The sequence below is a fragment of the Triticum urartu genome, chromosome 1A (genome assembly GCF_056163025.1).
Source record: "Triticum urartu cultivar PI428250 chromosome 1A, HENAU_Tu73, whole genome shotgun sequence".
NCBI lineage: Eukaryota > Viridiplantae > Streptophyta > Magnoliopsida > Poales > Poaceae > Triticum > Triticum urartu.
The window spans coordinates 27,590,043-27,607,553 of NC_141873.1; the positions used below are offsets into that span (position 1 = coordinate 27,590,043).

General features: G+C 45.9%; 1 long non-coding RNA gene across 1 annotated transcript; it reads right to left on the minus strand.

The window, feature by feature from the left end:
• Positions 1–13,406: 13,406 nt before the first annotated feature.
• Positions 13,407–17,245, minus strand: LOC147988684 (uncharacterized). Its single transcript, XR_015617547.1, has 4 exons — positions 15,694–17,245; positions 14,302–14,411; positions 14,138–14,209; positions 13,407–13,526 (listed from the first exon to the last, which is right to left on the minus strand). It is a non-coding gene; the product is annotated as an uncharacterized LOC147988684 (long non-coding RNA).
• Positions 17,246–17,511: the final 266 nt, after the last annotated feature.

Here is a 17,511-nt window from a genome sequence, read left to right on the forward strand (position 1 = left end):
GCTCAAGAGTTACGCATGATTCCCATCACTTGGCCGTTTGCTACTTGGGGGCTTGATATGGTTGGCCCCTTTAAGCGCTCCAAGGACAAGAAGACCCACCTGTTGGTGGCGGTTGACAAGTTCACTAAATGGGTGGAAGCGGAGCCCATCAGTAAATGTGATGCAGCTACGGCGGTCCAATTTCTTAAAAAGATTATTTTCCGTTTTGTCTTTCCACACAGTATCATCACAGATAATGGTACGAACCTTTCTAAAGGAGAGATGGAGGAATTTTGCCAACGAGAGCACATCCGGCTTGATGTAGCGTCCGTGGCTCACCCCCAGTCTAATGGTCAAGCGGAGAGGGCGAATCAAGAGATCCTGAAGGGTATCAAGCCTCGGCTTATGGTCCCCTTGAAGCGGACGCCGGGTTGTTGGGTGGAAGAATTACCATCTGTGTTATGGAGTATAAATACCACCCCAAACCGATCTACGGGTTATACACCTTTTTTCATGGTTTACGGGGCTGAGGCTGTCCTTCCAAGTGATATTCGTCATGACTCGCCCCGGGTTGCGAATTATGTTGAAATGGACAACGAGCAAGCACGCCAGGAGGCGCTGGACCTGTTAGATGAGAAACGGGACATGGCTTTGGCTCGGTCGGCGGTTTATCAACAGGACCTGCGGCGTTATCACAACCACCAGGTTAAGACAAGAACCTTTCAAGAAGGCGATCTGGTGCGCTGGCTCATTCAAGACCAGACTGATATGCACAAGCTATCCCCACCTTCGGAAGGGCCCTTTGTGATCAGCAAGAATCTGCACAACGGGTCATACTACCTCATTGACGTTCGAGAAGACTCACGTAGCTCTGAGGAAGAGACCCGGCAGCCATGAAACATAGCTCTCCTGCGGCCTTATTATACTTGAAGTCACCGGCTTTTCTTATGTACATATTTCAACAATGTATATATTATGATCAATAAAATAAACCGGCATCCTTGCTAATTAAGCAGGGTCTCCGCCATTTTTTCTTCCAATATCTGTTAACTTGGGGGCTTCAGCTAAAAAAGCGAAGTACTACCTGTTAAACCGGTTATCATGCCACCACCTAGCTTGGGAGCTTCATCCCAAGGGGCCAAAGAGAGTTTGATTGCTCAAAGAATGACTCAAACATAGGCACCCATTGAGCACAACTCATAAAGTTACTTGGGGGCTCTTTGTGTCAAATACCAAAGAGCTTGAAAGGACCCTTGTAGCCGGGTATCGACCCACGGCTTGGAAGCCTGCTGTATTCACCTAAAACCCCGGGTTAACCTGCCTTCATCAAGTAAGCCACTCCTATCCAGGTAATCCTGGCACGACCCATCGATCGTTTGACAGTTACTCTCTTTGAGACCCTGAACTTGTCAAAGTTAAAACAATGATTGGTTAGTTGGAGGCCCATCTTAAAAGGCTTTGTCAAAATGGTTTAACTCAGTGGCCTGGCAGCCCATGAAAAGCCTCGAGTTGGGCCTGGCAGCCCTTGAAAAGCCTTGACATTGGTTTTTGTTTTTTTGTTGATGCCAAGTTTTTATTCTTTCACCATATTTATGTTAAAGCTGGTGTTTCTTAACCCGGTGTGGCTTACGGATTCTTTCTGTTAAAGCATATAATTAAACTTAACTCAGCATCCTTCAAACCGGGCTGGCTTGACACTTTGTCTCCGGCAATCGTCCGGTGTTTATCACAACCCGGTTCGATATCATATATACCAGCACGGCATGGTGGAAGTTGGGTTTTAACCCTTCCTAATATCACAATTGGTAAACCAACAGCAATGTTTCGTATCACAGGTATGATTTATTATTGCTACATTCTAGCAGCCATGGCTGCTTGCCAAGTTGTGTTGGGTATTTTGACCCGTCTGACGGTAAACCGTCCAGACAGATTTTTCTTATGCAGACACAGGGATTGCATAATACATAAGGCGGTACTGAAATCATCATGACGGATCAAGGAAAAGTATATCCCAGTGCACGATGGCAAACGGATCAAAATATTTTTCTAGCCTATTACAAGGCGCTTTAAAGGCCCAAAATATGGTGTTGTTTCCCATTGAACAAAGTTTACGAAGCATCCATCAGCTTGCCGGATTAAGCTTCATTGCCACGATGATGTGAAGTTGACGGGTCATTTGGCGCCGGATCAGCCTCTTCCTGCTCACCTTGTGGTTGGAAATCCGCGGTTGTCTAGTCAATCCGGGTTAAAGCCTGAAAGACAGCTTCTTCACTGATAAGTTCCGACGGATCAACATCGGGGGCATAAGTGTGCTTACGGATTGGAGGAATAAGATTTTGCACTTCTGGCATGTCAGCATTAATCCGTTTGTTATTTGCATCATAACGAGACCGGTGAACAGTCAAGTTAGCATCTTCTGCCAGCTGACTCGCCAGAGGACGCATTTCCCTTGTCACATTTTTCAGGGCTTCGTCATCAAAGTCCGACCCGTCTTCTTGTGTGATTGGAAAGCCTTTTGCAAGGTCAACCGGATCAAGGTCAGCTATCCACGCTTTGGCTCGGGTGAGTGCCAACAAAGCGCCTGCCCTGGCAGCGGATCGCTTCACCTCTTCTATTTGTGCTGGTATCATAGATAGACTTGCCAGCGTCTCCTTGATCAGGGTTGGGGCCGGATTGTCATAGGATGCTGCGCAAATAACCCGTTGGGCACCAGCATACAGTTGTTCAATCAGAGTATATGCTTGTTTCAGTTTCATCCATGCATCCGAGCCCAGATGAGTAATGCGGCTACCTACAACGGTTTAAGGATTTCATACTATCAACCGGTGACATACAAAGGGAATATTTCATATGCCTTGGTGGGAGCACTTACCAAATACTGTAGAAGTCATAGCATTAACTTGGCGTTTTAATCCGGAAAGCTCCTCTTCCACCGGTTTAAGAGCTGACTCGGCATCTTCAGCCCGTTTCCACAATGCATCCTTCTCAGTTTCCCAATTGGCACGTTCAGTTTTGAATCCTTCTTTAAGTTGTTCCAGGGAAGTTAAAGCGGCTTTTAGTTCATCTTTGGACTTGGAAGATTCTTCCTGCTGGGATTTGATACTTTCTTGAAGATCGGCTATTTGAGTGCGTTGATGGTTTATCTCCGCCTGTCACAATCAAAGGAGCATATCAATATAATATCAAAGTCCCAAGTATACAACTAGTTATACACTTGGCACTTGGGGGCTAATGCGGATTGCTTCTTTATTACTACTGGTTCAAAGTCCCGAGGATTAATACAAGTTTCAATCCTGGCACTTGGGGGCTAATGTATATTCGCTCAAAGAACATAAACAAGGAACGGTCAACAATATGAACTTTGAAGGATCAAAAGTCCCGGTTTAACTTTGTAAGTTAAACCGGCCCTTGGGGGCTACAGGTTACAAGGTTGTGAGGATACAGGATAAGGACGAGAAGGAATACCTCATAGCGTTCTTTCATCAGGTTTACCAAATCAGCTTCAGAATCTCGGCTTGCATAAAGCCGGTTCAGGAATCCAGAATGAAGATCCTGGGCAGAAAGATTAGCATATTTTGGAAAATCAATCTCCATTTTCCCTTTGCCCGTAAAAACAAACTCATCTTTGGCCTTATGCTTTGCCAAGATGACCGGATTGCCCGGGGCGGTATAAGCAGTGCCAGTAACGACAACTTCATCATCTTTTGCTGGGTTTGAAGTGGTAGCAGGGTTTGGCGGATTAGCAGTTGAGTTCAGAGGGTCAACAACTGGACTGGCAGGTGAAGCATGTGGACTTGATGTGCCCTCGTGTGTAGCAGGGTCAGCTTCCGGCGGATCAGCATTGGCAATTGGCTCTGGCGGGACAGAATCATCCATGATATTATCAAGATTTTCATTACCAGTCTCAGGAGTCTCTGCCGGTTCAACTTCACCAGTAGAGGTACTGGTCTTAGCTTTCTTGCTCAGAAGAGCTTTGCCACTAATATTAAAACAAGGATTAGCATGATTAATGGAATTACGAAGGAGAAATGAAGGGCTGCAAGCTTACCCAGGGATGGTTTTCAATGGAGGTAGCTGAGTAGTGGATGAACCGCCGGATGAATTAGAATATACCTGGTAATTTGAATCAGATGGATTGGGAGGGCATCGAAAAAAACCCTTCAAAGGATAACGTTTTTCAGGAGAACAAGCAACCTCTGGTCGACGTTTCCGGTTTGGTGTATGAGGTAAACCGAAAGAGGTGACCTGTTGACCGCTGTTCCGGGTTGTGCGAAAACCTTCGGTTTGCTGTGTCTTCAAAGAAAGTTTTTGACCCAAATAAGCAAGAGGGTGAGAGCATTTCACTTTCCGAACTGCACGGCGAAATCTTTGAATCGGCACAAGTTCTGAGTCAAGAAGGTAAATTACCTCAGCATGATCTACACGGCTGGCCTCCGCATCTTCCTAGGAGTAATCATTATCAATAAGGTGTACGAAATAGAAGCCAAGGGAGTCAAGTTTTACCTCTTCAGCTGAGTCGCTGACATCTTCCAGCGGATCAGACGGTTCGGCAGTTTTCTTTTTGACAGTTTTCTTGATGGCTTTGCTCTTGACACGAGAAGCTTTGGCCGGCTTTTCTTGCGGTTTCTTTTTCCAGAAGGAACTGTTGGCCTGCAAAATTGCACAAAGGTTTATTGTAGCAGTGTTAAAGTGGAACAGGATCAGGAAAGTACAAGGTTAAAGTTTTACCGCAGGCGGTTTGTTAGAGGCATAAAAAGGGCGCAGACCGGTCTGAGTGCATACGGCGAGCGGCTCGTCGAGTATCTTCTTTACACTTTCAGTAACTTCGTCGTCAGACAGCTCTATTGTGTTAAACCGTTGCGGGTCATTGGCTTTGCCGGTGTATTCACACATCAATCTGGAGCGACGACTCAAAGGTAGAATGCACCATGAAACCCAACAGCGGACGAGATCAACACCAGTTAAACCATTGGCAAGGAGAGCCCGGAGTTTGACGAGTTGAGGTGCATAGGCTTGTCGATCTCTAGCAGACAATCTTGGAGGTAAATGATGGCTATTGCTGAGCCGGTGTGGACGGTAGCCCGACAAAGGATTTTCTTCGGCAGGGACAGTATTTTGACAATAGAACCAAGTTAGGTTCCAGTCTTTTGGATGACTGTGAAGCTTGGCATGAGGAAATTCCACCTCTTTCCTCTTTTGAATTGATACACCGCCATGTTCGGTATTGGGGCCGTCAGAAAATTCAGTCCGGCGGTTTAAGTGGAAGAGATCTCGAAAAAGTTCAACGGTTGGTTCTTCTTGCAGGTAAACCTCGCAAAATACTTGGAAATCGCATATGTTGGACACAGAATTTGGTCCAATGTCTTGAGGATGGAGCTGGAAGCTGGCAAGTACATCCCGGAAAATTTTTGATCCGGGGGGACTGAAGCCTCGAGATAAATGTTGCATGAACACAATCACTTCTCCATCTTGAGGCTCAGGAGGGCACTTAGGGCCAGGAACCCGCCAATGAAGGACATTTTTTGAAGCTAAAGCGCCCGTGGTGACATATCCGTTGATTTGAGTTTCTGTGATCCGTGACGGAGCCTAGTTGCAAGCAGAGAATTGCTTCGCCATCTTACAAAATTCTGTAAGGGGAAAATGGACGGTTTACGGTTCATATGTGTTTGGCAATGTTAAACCGGCAATTTGATCAAGGTATACATACAAGGTAAACCGGGCATGGATATTCAAGAACGGAAGGCGGTTTAAGAGAGGGCTAATGGCATATGACGGATTGACATTTATTGAAGGTTAAACCGCCCTAAGGAGGCAGAGCCCAATCTGAAAATCTGCTAAGTGTTGCACAAACAAGTTTCACAAGATGATGATATAATTTTGGATCTACCGTTATTCAAAAATATATTTTTTTGCGCCCTACAATGGTGATAAGGCAGAACAAGAAAGTTCAGGTAAAGATTTATACGAGGACAGTAAGATGCGATAGTATGGCAGAGTAAAACTACAGGTCTGGCCGCAAGGAGAAATTATCAGGCCCAGCCAGATTCAGTAAGATGATAAAGGGGAAGAAAAAAGGTGCTGGCGAACACTGATGAACACGGAAGGATTTCGAAGACCTAATGTAGATCTACTGAGTAAAGGAAAGGAGTTCTTACCAGAGCCACGCAGCGACAGAGTATCTCTGAGGATCTGATACGAACAGGGTGACGCAGCGGCCGGGTCGGTGCAGATTTGAAGGTCGATGATGGCGGCGGCGGCGATGCTTGAGGTCTTCGGGTCGCGAGGAGGAAGACGGTGTGGCTAGGAAAGAGGGGAAATGGAAGGAGCCCCGGTCTTATTTATAAGGGAAAAGGGATAAAACGGCAGGCGCGAAAATCTAGGAGTCTGAAGCGACAAAAGAGGATGCAGCTGTCGCCTCGATCTTCAGGAATTAATTTAAGAGAAAGGAATCTTTGTAAATCTTTTTATACAGGGATGACATCATAAGGATTTATTGAAGTGAAAGAAGATGACGTCATGGCGGTTCACCAAAATTCACAAGGGAAGGCAATATGGCGGTTTACGAAAATTGATATCAACTTTAATAATTTTTCTAAGGATTGAAGATTGACATGAACAGGTCCAAATCAATCTGGGGCCTAATGTTGAGGATATAACTACTAAGGGTAAACAGACCAGGAGGGGCCAGTTCACCTTTAGCAGTACTGAAACCCAAGACAACCCTGAAGATGGCGCTTTACGGATGAAGCTTAGAGGCCCAGAGCCCACGGGCGATTTAGGGCCCATGATAGTAAACCGCCATGTTTGTATAAACTTGTATTATAAGAAAGAAAGGAAGAGACCAAGGCTGGCACTTGTATAAGCCAGCCTCAGGACTCTGTAGACCGGCCGGGGTCCTCCTGAGTATATAAAGGGGTGACCTGGCGGCGGTTTGAGGAACAGACAACAACTCGAGACCCAGGCAGGCGTATTCGCTCCTTGGTCATCGAAACCCGATCAATTCCATCACAACTAGACGTAGGCTTTTACCTTCATCGAAGGGGCTGAACTAGTATAACTCCCGTGTCCCTTGTCCGGTTTAACCCCTTCAAGCTAACCCGTCGCGATGGCTCCACGACTAAGTCCTTCCAAGAGGACATCTGACGTGTTAATTCCACGAGAGCGGGGGAGGGCCGGATGTCGGCGGCGGCGGCGGACGACGTGCGTGGGAGAGTGAGAGTGGGAGTGGAGAGGGGGAGAGTGAGGGGTGGTTGGGGGAGAAGATAGGATGTGTTTAGCAGTAGCGCGTTTCAAGGGAACGCGGTACTACTACACTATGCCTGGCGGCAACGGTGTGGCAATATTAGTAGTAGCGCCGTTCGTCCTTGCAACGCAACAGCTCCTTATGTGGATACACACTGCTGCTAAGTACTAGGAGCGCTTCTTTTTAACCCATGCTACTCCTAAGAATCTGTGTATAACGTTTTCCCGTGATGGGGGGAGGGTCTAGCCTTCCAGACTTGCCTAGCCAAGTGCCTCAGAGGAATAGAGCTGAAAAAACCCATATAGGTGTGTCCTTTATTTTATCTTTTGCAGGAAGAACAATGAGGTTGCTGATCCTCTCGGTGACATCAGCATATATACAATCAATCAGATACGTGCGAACCAACATGTGATTGGATGTTTAGGAGAAGGTGATATTTCGACCCAGTCTTTCGGAGGTGCTTATATATAGCGGACCTATGTGTGTGTTCGTCGGGTATATATGAGTGCACACGTTTGTATTGTGTTCTACAAAAATCTTATACATGTGTAGGATCTAGGATGAAGGTACTTCTTTTTACTTTTCGTATACGTGTGTAGGAACAGAGCTTTATATTAGGAAAACTTTGGGGATATCTCTCTCCCCGTACAAAACTACATGACTCGCGCTGCAAGGAACTAATCCTTTTTACGTGGCTGGAAGGAATAAACTCTGAAACAAAAGTAGTACTGATACTAGTTAGAGTCGAACTCGTATATGTACAGCACCTAGATGCGCCGATAAATACAAGGGAAAACTACCAAGGTCGGCCGTGACATAGATAGATAGTTTCACGCCCTACCTACAGCTAGCTACTTCTTGTCGTCGTCATGGAGAGCGCAACACCATCGGCCATCTCCATGGGGAGCGAATCGCTGCGGCCGTCTCCCGACCTGTTGACGGAAACCTTGACGGTCGCCATCGACGAGGCCATCAACGGTTTCTATTTTTTGCGGGGGGCCATCAGCGGTTTCAACTGCGCCAACAACGAATGCCTTGATAAGCTAAATGCGGTGGCTGCCGCATGCACGGGCCCGGACGCCGCCGCCTGCACCAGCGCGCGGGCGGCGCTGCTCGAGTGTGTATACCAGGAATCGGCCCGCGACACCAAGGAGCAGCAGCCGCCCGGGAACTCAAGCTGATCCATTGTGATCCACGACGACGACGGCCTCATTAACTTAGCTATCTCTACCTAGGAGTACCAGTTCCGTTTCGTTGTGTCTTACTTGGAGTTTTTTTTTTTTTTTGATCTGGTACTTGTTTCCGACTAGTACTTTTTTTTCCGGGGTCTTATCTTTTCTAGTAGTACGCAGTTCGCTGTTACAGTACAATAATTGTAATCAATATCTGGTTTAAACTTATACTACTTTGTTACTTATATATTGTGCACTCCTAGAACCAAGAACATAGTACCGTTTTTTGGAGAACTTAAGATCTTTTCATCTTCGATCATGGAATATAACACACACTAGAAATAATATAAATTACATCCAGATCCCTAGACCACTTATCGACGACTACAAACACTAAAACGAGCTTAAGGCGTACCGCCATCATCGCCCCTACCTCGTCTGAGCCAGGCAAAACTTTTGTAGTAAACAGTCGGAAAGTCATCGTGCTAAGGCCCCATAGAACCAGGACAATAGAGCAACAACTGTCACCGAGGAAGAGATACATAGATCTGAAGGATCCAACCTGATGATACACTAACACACCGAATCTGAGTTAGTCGTTGGAGACACACCTCCACAAGCCCTGGGAGACACACCTCCACACGTCCTCTGCCGTTGCTAGGAGCACCACCGGGATGAGGGCTAGGGTGAGAGCACATTATTTCATCTTTAGGGAGCCGCTACCATTTTGTTTTTCTGAGCAGGACACGACCATAACGAAACTCAAAGAAATGTTGAAAAACGAAGCCCACCTATCGACATAAGAGATGAGATAGATCGGCGACACCATCGACGAGAGGCAGAAACCCTAGTTCATGTTTCCTTGGGAGAAGGATGGGACAGGGTAAACTGTGAGGCTTCTAGATAAACTACTATAGGTAGTGTAATTTCTCTTGCCTCTTCAAAAAACAAATAAACACGTTTCCCTACTTATCTGCACCAACTGCATGAGCTTGGAACTCGTCCCCTCCAACTTCGTGATTCGCCTCCTCGATGTTCGCCGCTTCTAGTTGCGAGTGAAATACCCCTCCAACACCAGCACCGACCACTCTTGTGCTCCTTTTTTTCTGCATCTTGACATTGTACCCTTTTTTCCATATCTTCTTGAAATGAAGAGTTATTATTAGCACGTACATAGTACCTCCCAAGCCGGTAGACACTTTATTTATTTTGGGAGGCTGCCGATATTTTTTTAACATAGTGTAGACGTAAGCGCTCATATATACGCACGCACACATGCACAACTTACCCTTAGAGCACCTTTGAAAGACTGAGTCGACGGAAACGTCTCCTTCCATTGATCGCACATCACTGAAAATCCTAAAATAAATACAGGATAAAACCGAGCACCAATATTTAAGTTTGTGGAACAGGGATACCACTATCCTGCTAACCATCCAAGAACAGGTTAATTCTTACCACTTTCGAATCGTATCAAATTGAAAGAAGAAGAAAAAAAGAAAGAAAGAGCGAAAAACAAAACGAGTCAAGGCTGTGCGGGTGTTGACTGCACCGAAGCGAAGGGCATGATTCCTAGCGCGCGCGGAGGGAAACCAACCATGCGCCTGGGTTCACTGTTTAAAGTCCTGATTGATTGTATCCCAATGATTGATTTGATGAGGCGAGGAAGGAAACGAGCATGCATCCATTTTGTTGACTGTACCATGCATGGAAACGACAAAAGCGACGCCGCGCAGCTTTGTTTCGCTACCGGAGCATGCATGCATGATATGATACTAGTGGTTGCGGCGCACCAGGGTGCGCCTCCTGAGCGGCAGCAGGGTGCTGCCAGGTAGGGCACGCTCCTTCCATGTTCTTATGTTTACATATGTGAGATGTCATCAACAATCTCTATTTTTAATAAAGTAGTTGGTAATTTCGCTTCCAGGTTTTTTTTCGTCCCACCACTTTCGTCCGGCTTTTTCGTAGGTTACCGTTGTAGATTTTTTCGTCGCCTCCTCCACTTCATCGGTTTATTTTCACTTCACCCTCTCACACAACGAAAAAAACTGAACGGATCAGAACTTTTCATACTGACGCAAATTATTCACCCTCTTTTTCTTGATGATTCGTTTCCATGTATAATAATAGTAAATTAGGCCAACATTCACCACTATTTATCAACGTCATCAATCGTATCCATTCCTACCAGTTTTAAGGGAATCTGCTTGCTATGTCTTTTTTAAGGGGATCCGCTCGCTAAGTCATCGTCGCACGTTATTTTCACAAGCAATTCCCCTAAAAAAGGCGTGGGTATTGGTAGTTGAACGCCCGCTAGGTTTTCCGCCTGTCCCATCCTCGCGCTGTGCCGCCGCCACCCGCCGAATTTCCAGCCGCCCGAGCCCGTTAACTTCGCCAGCCATCGGGTCGACTGCCCCCGCCCCAAACCCCCATCCCCGAGCACTAGCTATCGCCGCGTTGCCGCCCCAAGCTCCACGCCACCGGGAACGAATCAAGCGCCGTCCCGACACCGCCGTCGCCGGCCCGGCACCTCCAGCCTTGCATGGACAGCTTCAATGTGCAGTCTCCCTTGCTGCCTCACCTTCTGCAAGCGCATGCAGCGGCGGGGTTGGACACGTGCGTGCTTGCTAGCTTGCTCTCCGTGCGTACGTACTTGCTCTGCATGCGTCGCACCGGCCAATGCGCATGATGCGTGTGTGCCTGCTTTTCTGTATGTGTATGCCAGCGTGATGCGTGTGTGCGTTGCTGTGTGTGTATGATATAGATGGCCCGAGTGTGTGCATGCTGTGCTCTGCTCTCTGCTGATCTATGTGTTGGTGCTCCTGCTATATGTTCATGCCGTACAAATAAAATTTCTGTTAATCTTCTGACATGTTGAGTTGGTTCTCTCTGTCTTCTGAGGGGGTGAATGCAAAGCAGTCTATTAAGCCAGGCACTATTGCTGAGCTAAATTGACAAAAAAATATTGGTAGTCATAGTTGTAGTTTAAGTAGTAGCGAGTTGTCTGATATGTATAAAGAGCCCGTTGCAACTGAGGCCGTTGCTAAATTGACAAAAAAGTCGCCAGTGTCACTTGATATGTATGAGAATATTAAATGTATTATTAAGATGATTAATATTGAACTCTTAAACTTAATATGGCCCCGTTGCAACGCACAGGCGTTTTTCTAGTCTTATATATATACTAGCGTGTAGTGCGCGGCGACACGCTGCGCCATATAGATTGATAAACTACTTAATTTTTTGGAAAATTTCGTAATTCGCTCGAGGACTTGATTTGTAGCAAAATGGAATACGTCTACTTGATACAAGACAAATACGAAAATATCTATACTCCTATATAGTACACGAATAAGTTTGAGTATTAGCCGTTAGATATAATGCATCGGACGGTGGACAAGTAGCAAATCTGTGAGCTGCTGCAAGCTGGCCGTTGATTAGACTCCATCGGACGGCTGAAGTTGCGGGGATTCGCAGCTACACTAAATCTACAGTACCCTGTGTTCCCAGTCTACTGGACTGCTCCCCAGGACCAGCACGTACTGGCGCACACGGAGAAGGTACTAGAGGACTAGAGAACACACCGGATAGGGTGGGAAGAATAGGACTGTCAGGAGAGTTCTAGAAAGACAAGACACACCGGATAGGGTGGTATTCCATTATGGTATAGATGCAGATAGTGCAGTATAGTTATCAAAGCATAATATTATGTGATCGTGTTAGTAAGAAGCATCTAATAATCATGAGATTATAAGCCGATCTGTTGCACAAATAATTTTGACAAAATTCATAATAGTATCTTTTCTACGTGCTTTGCACGTACCATGTACTAGTAGTGGGTAGTAGCAAATAGATGCCATCAGGTTCTTTTCCATTATTACAACCGCTTTGAGTCAAGGATATTTGCAGCAACTTCTGTTGCTCATACTTGAATAAAAGAAGATCAATGCTATTGCGCGACGCAATCCTTGCCGTCCATCGATCTATCACCTGGCTTGGACTGACCGACTGAGAACCACTCTCGCTGTAGCTTCTCGAATCTCCCTGCTCATTCCCCACCTCCACCGTTTTCACATCTCCTAGCTCATTCGTTCTCGTGTTGCCTGCTCGACACCGCTCCTCGGCGTGCCTCCTCCATCTCCTCTCAGCCGGCAGCAGGAATCGAGCGCTCCTCGCCTGTGAGCACACCTCGATGAGGTGCGTGATTCCTATTCCCCTTGAGGCAGAGGGTGGGTTGGAGAACGCCTCAGCAAGGTACGTGATTCCCGTTCCCCTTAGAGGCAGGGGGTGGCTTGGAGAGGGAGAAGCCAGCGGGCGAGAGAGCTCGGAGGAGTAGGAGGAAGCGAGGTGCCAAGGCCGCCAGAGGCAGAGAAGAGGAAGCGGCGGGGTAGGGCATGGTGGTGGGCTGGTGGCGGAAGCTCCGATATGCTGACGATTGGGAAGTGGCGCCGCCCAGAGCTAGGCGCGGCAAGTCCCGATGAAGTTTCACCATTCTCGCCATTCATTTCGTGCAGGTTGGTCACGTCGATTGACTCTACCTACTCACCCAACTGCTACATGTCCTTCTGCCTAATCCCCCTTTTATCACACCATGCCAGCCATGCCCGCGGTTAGACATGGGATGTTGTGTGCTCTGCTTCGTCGATATCTTCTCTGAACCTCACAAAGATGGCCGTCAGCCCTTTCCTCCTCTGTCAAGGTAAGATACATCAACAGGGACACACAGGTGTATACATATACTCATCGCTGCTTAGGGCTTCTAGTTCAAATCTGCAGATCCAGTCTACTGCTTACTTCACATATCTATAATATACGCAGATCTAGTGTTCATTGTTGATATGTGTACTTTGCTGGAAAAGGAGAAGAGGAAAAATATACACAGAGATAAATAATCATAGCTAGAATTCACATTCACTCAGAAGGGTGAGCAGTCAGGATGAATTGTCCAGAATTCCCCAGCAAGCAGTACACTGTATAACTCCAGTGTTTCAGTACCAAGTTTAACAATATGGCAGTGATAAATCATAAAGACTAAGCAAACTGAAGCCCGAGTCGCTGTTGATATCACATAGTTTAAGTAGAATATCCCCTCCCTTCTGGCCATTTCGTAGGTTGTCTGATTTGTGAGAGCTCTGCAAAAAATAGGAGGGGGAATTTGGAATTTCAGCCAAACATGCATTAGAGACAAAACGTAGTTGCTACTCCCTCCTTTTGGGCAAGGGGTTGATGCCTTTGTAGGTTGTAACATTTCCAACAATCAATATAATGGCCTATAATTACTCAAATTTCAGATATGCGTATGAAGGGCAGTCATGTGTAACATTCTGCTTTGGCGTTTGTCCGCTGACCCTCCATTTGATAGGTTAAACCCAGTAGCGTGTCTCTTTGGGTCAACTGGCATTATTGCTACTATACTTAATGTATAACTCAATGTAAATCGAGTTAAAACTTTACTTAAAATATATTTATATGTTCAACCATTAGCATGTTGCTACAAATTATCTTGACAGTAATGCTTCGACAAAGCTCATCTACGATTTTCTCGTCTCTTTTTCTCCAAATGAAATGTAAGCATCTGTTCTCAACTTAAAAACTCAAGAAGGTTAAAATAAAAATATGTTACCACGCCAAACCTCTTTTGAATAACTTTTTTGATGAAAACTCTTTTGAATAATTTATAGGCCTTATTAAAGGATAGAAAGAAGAAAATAGCATCATTTCAGATTTGCTAGAAAGATCATACCTCACATCCATATGGTCTGAAAACATTTAAGTTCCGTATTTCTAATAGAGCCGCTCTTCCACCATAATAAAACTAATAAACATCATAATGATTCATAAGTACCCGGCAGAAGGAAGCTAAAAAGAAAGAAATAAAGAAGAAAATACCATCTAAAAAAATCATACCTTAGCTTCGTATGGTCTGAAAGCTTTTAATTTCTGTATTTCTAATAGCATCAACCTTCCCCCAAAAACTGATACCGATTGTTAGAGTTCCTCTACACCAAAGAGGGGCACTACAACATAAACAAACCATTAATAATTATGCCAACTAATAATACCTCTTTTACCAGAATTTCTAAATTCACGAAAGGAGAGTTACAAGAACCTAGAAGCAAACAGCAGCAAACATTACAGTTTCTGTTTGCCTAGGTCATGTGATAATTGTCAATCCAATATCCAGTTTTTTCATGGAATTGCAACTGTAAATCCAATATCCAGGGATCCGCAGAAAAGGAAAACAATCTAGTAATCAATGGCGATTTAACATATTTTTGCCAGCCCCAAAATTCCATATTGTTCTATTTCTGGAGGCAAATTCTGCTCCTGATCTCCTCATGAAAAGTAACCTCAACTCCGGATCACATTCAAGCTAAATCAGTCTCTACGTTGTTCTATCTATTCTAGCGAACAAAATGGAAGCAGAAACAACAAACAAGGCCAACTCACCTGCTGTTTACCTAGTGGGGTGCTGACTATAGTGTGGTCGGATGACTGCCTTAAGTTATAAACCACCTCTCTAGTTATGGAGGTCCCCCAAAATACACATGTCAACTTGAGCCATTTTCTAATGTAACCAAGCAACATAATCAAAATTAGATAATCAGAATTGGTTTAGATTGGATAACCCAAACCAATGGCCTTTCCCATCGTTTGACCTTTCTCTGAAAAGGATAATCTATGTCCTCATTATCACTGGCGTGTACTATCATACAGCAATTAGCTACAATAAATTGCAACATCCCATGACTTATAGAACAATGTAGTGGCTCCTGAATAATTAAATTCACTTTTAGTTCTAGTTCTCAGGAATTATGCATCATTGTAGTGACTTTGCTTCTGATAAGAAACAAAGAGGCATACTAAAGCTACTAAGAAATACCTACATCCACCTTGGTGGTCTATAAAGGACATGGACAAGTGACAACGGTGAACCAGTGATACAGGTTAATCAGACCACTATTGCTAGAAGTGTCACTGCGTTCAAAACAATAAGGAAATCTTAACTAAGAAGGAAGATGTATCAATTGGATAACACCAGTTCAACCTCCTTCTCAAAAAACAAAAACAAAAATAGATAACATCATCCAGTATGAGATCATCATCTAGCTAATACACACATGCATCAAGCCCACAGCCCCACGCACCACACATGCAGCAGCACATAAGCCGTGCACGCGCACAACCTAGCAGGAGCCAGGGCCGTCGGCAATCGGCATAGGGGGCGATTCTGGTAGTGACAGGACAACAGGGCTCACAGCCAAAATAGCAAGGAGAAGACAGCCATCGTGTACTCACCATCGTACAGATAACGTCGCGGATCTACAGGAAGCTTGAGCGACTCCTTGTGAGGGCTTCGGCGCTGACCAGGCCGAGGTGACATGGACGACATGGGCTAGAGACGGCGGATGCCGACGGTAGGCATAAGGTCGACGCGGCTGCTGCAACCTCGAGGCAAGGACATCGATGGGGACGGCATGCCGCTGCGACCCGAGTTCCGCCACCACTCCCTGTGACCGAGCGTGGGTGGAGGAGAGGCGTAGAGAGGGGAGGTGGGCGGGGAAGGGGTTGCGGCAGCAGGAGGCGGCGGTGGGGAGCGTTGTCTGTTTGGCGACAAAAAGAGATTGCAAGGACCATATATAGGGGAGAGGCAACCAGATCTTTTTTCCTCGAGAGACAGCCGGATCGATCTAGCATATCCGGCAAAAGCGGCAACTGCGCACCGTGGCGATCGTGGAAGGAACAAGAAGCGAACAGATGAAACCGGAAAGCCCAGTCAAAGCGGCAGAGATGACCAGAACGTGCAAAACGCTTCCCTAGTAAAAAAAAGCTCACGTACAGGAATAGCCCAGTCACACGCGTCAAATTAACAAGAGTGGTAAAAAAAATTCCAGAAAAACCAGAAAAATGGAACCCTTACGGGCCTAGTCTTCTATATATATATTGAAAGCACCATCCCAGACTCCACGTTAATCCTAATAAACTAAACAAATTGTCCGTTTAATCTTGACGTTAATTATCTAGATCCGTCGGATGAGGTACCTTAAGAGTCCTAGGTTGTAACCCCACGTGCACTTATTTTAGGAAAAAAACATCTCCCTAATCCTGCCGCCGCACGCTCGAGGAAGGTAGCATGACTTGCTGCGCCAGGAGTGGCTACCAGTTCCGGTTATTATGCATCACCGTGAGGCATACACCGCCGTTTGCTGCCGCTCCGTGTGTGACTAAGTGCGAAGGTGCCAGACTACAGATTCCTTGAAGGGGCATCGAGATCTAGAATCGAAATTTTCTCCAGCTTTTACCGTCAACATATCTGCTGAAGGTTCTAGACGTACAAGAGGATGGCAAAGATTATCTGGAATTCTGGATGCAGAAGACAAGCGGTACATACTTCCACCGTGGCTGCTGCTAGGGTCGATGCCATATTGCCGGAGAGTCATAGTGACAGCTACCCATCAACCATCATCCATCTCTATTAACAGGTACTTCCACCTTCTCAATAGATGCACACGTTTATCTCCGTTGCTGTTTATGGATGAAACATGGAATCATGTATTACATACATGCCTCATGACTATGTATTTCTATACCCATGGTCTGTACTGTTATTTTATAACTATTGCAGCGAGTTCGATCGGCAGAAAAATCACACCTCCCGGATCCTCCTCCGATTGATTCCTGCAATATCAAGGCAAGGGCGGAGAAGCGTCTGCTCCGTTGCCTTTGGCCTCTCCCATGTGTCTACTATTTATGCAAGAACTGTCTGATTGGTAAGAACACACCATCGATTGATTGTCTCATCAGCTTGCACTGACCCGTTCTGCAACTTTGGACGATGCCCCAGGCCTAGGAAGCAATACCCCAGGCCTAGGAAGCAATACCACAGGTGGCCCAGCGCTCTATACATCATGGCCATGGACGCAACTTGGAGTCCCGGACTGTTGTTCCACCACAAGATCTGCTTCCGTCAAGTTCAATAGGGTAGATAAATCAAATGTACAATAATCTTATATCCATAACGATACTTCATTAGGTGGTCATAACCAGTTTGTGCTGTGATGATACTGCCCCTGGGCATCATCGTCCACGTGCTTGGTGTGGTTGACACTCCAGGCC